Source organism: Hyperolius riggenbachi, chromosome 3 (genome assembly GCF_040937935.1).
Source record: "Hyperolius riggenbachi isolate aHypRig1 chromosome 3, aHypRig1.pri, whole genome shotgun sequence".
Lineage (NCBI taxonomy): Eukaryota > Metazoa > Chordata > Amphibia > Anura > Hyperoliidae > Hyperolius > Hyperolius riggenbachi.
The window spans coordinates 314,654,342-314,660,341 of record NC_090648.1 but is presented as its reverse complement, the minus strand read 5'-3'; the positions used below and the strand labels follow the sequence as shown (position 1 = coordinate 314,660,341).

The 6,000-nt window shown below is 43.0% G+C and overlaps 1 long non-coding RNA gene across 1 annotated transcript in view; it reads left to right on the top strand.

Annotated features, from left to right (window-relative positions):
* The first annotated feature begins 1,450 nt into the window (after positions 1-1,450).
* Positions 1,451-6,000, top strand: part of LOC137563786 (uncharacterized) — a 30,632-nt gene continuing 26,082 nt past the window's right edge. The window contains exon 1 of the long non-coding RNA XR_011030437.1: positions 1,451-1,615. This is a non-coding gene — a long non-coding RNA (uncharacterized lncRNA). The remainder of the gene's footprint in view (positions 1,616-6,000) is intronic.

Sequence of the window (6,000 nt, the reverse complement as noted above, 5' to 3'; positions counted from 1 at the left end):
ACCTTCTTCCAGCCTGCAGCTATCAGTGTCCTTGTGTTAGCCATGCCACCTTCTTCCAGCCTGCACCTATCAGTGTCCTTGTGCTGCCATGCCACCTTCTTCCAGCCTGCACCCATCAGTGTCCTTGCGTTAGCTATACCACCTTCTTCCAGCCTGCAGCTATCAGTGTCCTTGTGCTGCCATGCCACCTTCTTCCAGCCTGCAGCTATCAGTGTCCTTGTGTTAGCCATGCCACCTTCTTCCAGCCTGCACCTATCAGTGTCCTTGTGCTGCCATGCCACCTTCTTCCAGCCTGCAGCTATCAGTGTCCTTGTGTTAGCCATGCCACCTTCTTCCAGCCTGCACCCATCAGTGTCCTTGCGTTAGCCATACCACCTTCTTCCAGCCTGCACCCAACAGTGTCCTTGTGTTAGCCATGCCACCTTCTTCCAACCTGCACCTATCAGTGTCCTTGTGTTAACCATACCACCTTCTTCCAGCCTGCACCTATCAGTGTCCTTGTGTTAACCATACCACCTTCTTCCAGCCTGCACCCAGCAGTGTCCTTGTGTTAACCATGCCACCTTCTTCCAGCCTGCACCCATCAGTGTCCTTGTGTTAGCCATGCCACCTTCTTCCAGCTTGCACCCAGCAGTGTCCTTGTGTTAACCATGCCACCTTCTTCCAACCTGCACCCATCAGTATCCTTGTGCTGCCATGCCACCTTCTTCCAACCTGCACCCATCAGTATCCTTGTGCTGCCATGCCACCTTCTTCCAGTCTGCACCTATTGGTGTCCCTATGTCAGCCATGCCACCTCCTTTCAGCCTGCGCCTATTGGTGTCCCTATGTCAGCCATGCCACCTCCTTTCAGCCTACACCTAAAATTGTCCTTGTCTGCCATGCTGCCTTGTCCCAACCATCATCTAGTCAGCTGCGATGATGCTAGAATTAGCGATACCATGCCAATAGTTAGACCAAAAAAATTTTTTTAGAGTTTGAAGTACATTGTTTTAGCAATATATGCACGACATATACTTAAACTACATATAATGTAGCATCACAATCTTGTATAGTCAGATGACGCAAGCATGCCTAATAAGTTACTGCTGATTTTAATTTTACTTATGTATCAATGTTTGCGCAATCTAATTTTACAGTGCATTTAGTGCATATGTATGCATAAAATAATGTTCTCAGAACCCTAAAGGTATTCTGAAAAAGCTTTATACTCATGTACTCTGTTGTTTTGGATGATTAATGAAATGCAACTTTTTTAAGATCACTTTAACTAGAGTTGGATTAATATTATTGATCAACTCCTAAAAAGTTCCAAGGCACATTGCACGAACAAACAATTGTTTTATTTTGGTTTGAACATTAACAGGGTATAACAAGTGTCTCTTTGTCTTTGTCCTATGCTATTTGTTAAAAACCCTTCCCAATGGTGTTTCTCTTGGAACAGATACTTTGTGGCATAATTGACTGGGAAGTAGAAGCCGAGCTGCAGAAGTGAAGAACATACTGCTAAATCATGCCCAAGGCGGACATACTGCTCTCTCTCAGGGCCAGCTGAATACCTACCAATGGGCCTCCATCCTTGTAAAACAGAGCAGGAGTGGTTGTGGTGTTAATGGTAAGAAGGAAGTAATGGTGCAGGCTTCCAGGGGATGTTCCCCATCCCAAGAATCCTGGTGTGTGTGTGGGTGAGTTAAGGTTCATTAGGACAATGTTGTCCTCAGTGATGAGGCTTTTAGGTCCTAGGATTTGTGCCATTAAGGATAAGAAGCAGTATTGGTGTTCTGCCCTTGTAGATCCAGTATAGAAGGAGAAAACCCCCAACTTCCTGCCACCTTCACAGAGGAAAAAGAAAAAAATGTCTTCAGGGCAGGAACACATTAGGCAGAATCGCATATGCATTTTCCATAGCACATAGTGGAAAATGCTTCTGCCTAGTGTATTTTTCCCCTTAACAGGATCATTAATTTTTATAACCTGCAGAGCATTAGGGAAGAAATCAGCAGGGATCAGGAAGAGGCAGAAAGGTCTGTAGAAATGTCTCCCCCTCAAGAATAACCACCAGCGTGTATCCGAGCTGCAAAAGTGCTGTGTTTACTTGTAGACATTCTGCTGCATTTACAGAACCATTTATGCTTGCTATAGTTACTATGATGGCAGCAATGACACATCTTTTAGCCTATCCCCTTCGTGTCTTTACCTACCCATGGATAATAGAAGGAAGCTGGATGTACAGGCATGCAATCTGCGTGACTTGCTGACTGAGGCTCTGTTCACAGTGGTCATTTGCGTTGAAAAATAATTCTGCATGTCAACTCGCTGCCCATGCAGTCTGTTCACAGTGCTGCATTGTAATGGATTGTGTTATTCTAACTCGCTGCATACAGGCTTTGTATTAAAGTTTATGGCCAGTCTCCATTACAGTTCAGTCATTATAACGCATGTGTTATGCAACTGACCACTGTGAACCTATCCTGAAACATTCAGGGAAGAGTAGTAAAGTGAAGGTTTGATCACAAACATCCAGTCAAGTGAAAGGGAATTTAACAAGGTCAGAATTTTCTGTACATGATTGGTTAATTAAAGTTAACACACATGCACTTATTTGTTTCCCATTGCAAATCTCCATTTGTAAATTACTTAAACGTTAAATAAAAAGTTATGCTATTCCAAAAACAAATTCTTGAATTATAAAGGTTTCCTCTTACCTGTTCCATTTGGAGAGTACTTAATCAGGGTTAGGTACCATGGAACTTTATATGGGCACATTCGCTTTCAAACTGCAGCTGCAGGATTTTGTGAGAACTATTTTTAATTAAAACAGCCTGTGGGCTATCAGCAAGACTACACTGACAGCTGTACTGCTCCATTTCTGAGACTGGAGACTCTCTTGAAATGTTCTTATCTGCATACAGCAGGGGACACAAGGCCTCAATTCACTAAGCTTTATCAAACACTTTACCGAATGTTTGATAATTTACCTCATGGGTAAAATCTAATTTTGAATTCACTAAGGTGTTACAAATTTATTGAATGTTTTATCGATAAAACATTTCATAAATATATAACACCTTAGTGTATACAAAATTAGATTTTACCCATGAGGTAAATTATCAAACGTTCGGTAAAGTGTTTGATAAAGCTTAGTGAATTGAGGCCTTTGTCATTTCTAAATCTTAATTTGGATAATTATAGTCCTATCAAGTTAAGTGCTTCCAACTGTGTAACTTTTATTGAATCTGTTTTTAAATGGGTACAGTAGATTTAAAGTAGTAGTAAAGCTATCCTGAAAAAAAAAGTTAGATACTCCCCTATGGAGAGTGAACAAAGCAGGTTGTTTCAAAGCTTAGTACCAGGAGCCGAGCACCAAATATGGGTGCTGTTTTAGCACAAGTGCTGTACTCTATGTCCTACACAAGGGTAATTCGGGGTTCCAGTGACCGTCGGACTCCTAATTATCCCTCAGAGTTGATACTATTCGGAGGGGGAATAGTATATATCATTGCCAGGGATTTGAGCGGCAGCAGCGTGAGCAGTTACCTGGCTCACCCTGCACCCAGCTCACCAGCGGCGTGAATATACTGTATACAGGGTCGGTTCAAGTAACAATTGGGCCCTAGGACAAAATTAGCCTGGAGGCCCCCCAACAGACATCTCCCGACCAAAAAGCATCATTAGAGGCTCTTTGTTGCAGCCAAATTTCCCTCCTGGGTCCCTGAGCTGGCTACTGACCCTCCCCCAATCAACGCCCAACTTAACAGACTCTGCAGAGTCCCTGTGGAGCAACAGTTAAGATGGGGAGGGACACTTTGGGGGCCCCTACAGGCTCTGGGGCCTTGGGGCAATTGCCCATTTTTTCCTATGGTAGCTCTGTATATGACTGTATATGTAAGTACGCAAGAGGGAAAGCTCTGGATCTCATAGAGCCGGTCCTCTCTCTGTGCCCGTGGTCCACTGCTGTCACTCCATGAAAATTGGATATGCCTTCAAGAGGCCTTGTGAAGACTTCGGAAGTTCTCGCTTTTCAGAGTACTGCCGAAGATGAGCAGGTCCATACTGCATACAGATGAGTGAGCGCTCATGTATGGGCAGGATGGATGCACTCGTCAGGTAACATTTGATGACAAAACTGCTTCAAAAGCATTTGTAGGACTCCCAAAGGCAAAGATTTTCACAGGTGGACAGCAGTAGACCGAGGGCACGGACAGGGGAACGGGAAGACTCTGGGATCCAGAGCCTTCCCTGTTTATAGGTGAGTATCTATTTTATTTCAGGCTGACTTAACATTTGCTTGAAGTAATACTAATGAACTAGTGAATGCATGCAAATGCTTGTATATGTATATTCTTACATTGGTAGCTGATTCTGTATGCAGCAAGGCTAGACCAGATGCCAAGATTATGCAGTGCAGGGTGAGTGTTGGACTTTGCTCTGTATGTGTTTCCTGATAACAAGTAATGCATGCAGCACGCGATATAGCTCACTCCTGGGATGTCTAGTTTACACAGCTTGCACTAATCGTGGCTCTAGAAGTGTTAATATGCTTAGTGTTTTCTGAAGGGAATAGGCTTCCTTGTAAACATAGATGTGCTTATTTCTTCTACATTCTGTTTTCGTTTTTTGAAAAACCATATGTTTCAGTCATATGTTCCTCTCTACATTCCCACATTCCATTACTTTTCATATCTTTAATTAAAATAATATTTCTAAGATGCCTTCCAATGTCTCTTATGTAGCACAGTAAAACCTACTGTCGCTTCTGGGAGGCACACTGATTGCTTTATATGCTATATATGCTGTCTGCAGTTTTTTGTTTTACAGAAAATATTGAGCCATTCAGGTCAATTCTTCACCTGAAGGAATCAATGTCCATTGCAGTCCAATGCCCCCACCTCCGTTATGCACAATAGAACGGAAGCTGATTATGCCATTGATTTTAATGCCTCACAAATACAGAATGTTTAAGGCTCCCTGCACACTACAAAACAGTTTTCCAATTCCGTTACTGATTCCAATTTGCAATTCCGATTTTCCCTGAATGCAATCAACAGAAAAACGGAGGAAAAAATGCAGCATGCAGTAATTATTAAAAATCGGAATCGGATGTAAAAACTGATTAAAATCGGAAATCACATGCAGTGTGCAGCCCTACCCCCCCCCCCCCCGAAACCGCCATTCTGTTTACTTTATCGAAATAGAGTAAATATATACAGGTTGTTTATTTTTGAGTGGGGGGGAGGGGCCACACACCAGAAGTCGGGTGATTCGGGGTCTTTGGGACGGCTTTGAGGGACAAGGTAGCGCAGGTAACTATGACTTTCTTTTACAGGAAGGCTGCTGGATTTTTAGTTACAGGCTGAATATCTGCTTTAAAGAGTAACTGTCAGGCTGCAAAAACTAATTTAAACCTCTATTCTCCTGTGTTAAACAGTTTAGAAGGAAGCCAAAAATGCAATACTGAAGTTAAAAATCAGAACAGCAAGGCTCGTTATTCCCAAGCTCCTAAGGAGGCCGGCAGGACGCATAACAGATACTGCAAAGCATTCTGGGGCTGCTTCTTCTCCCCACTGCAGTACCTTGGGTCATCCCCTCCATTTCCCTATCCCGCCCTAAGGCTGCTTTCACAGTGAGAAGTTACAGGCTCATGTTACAGCAGCTTGTAACAGCAGCCTAAACTCACAGCACTGAAAAATCACACGGCACATGTTCCATTAGAGTATACTGAATGAGTCCGCTATTGTTCCTAGCCACATGGCTAATTAATATTCACTGCACAGTAGTGTTGTCCATTATGATTTTTTTTGTGAGTCGAATCATCAGGAAGCAGGGAGGATATGACATCACAATTGGCTTCATAGGAGACAGACAAACATGGAACCTGCCATGAGCTGTCAGGAGCATCATTCTCTGCAAATACTATATAAAAATTCAGTGAAATCCAAACGTGGACAGTGAAATGCATATGTAATGTAAGTACAGCCAATATTTAGCTACTGATATATG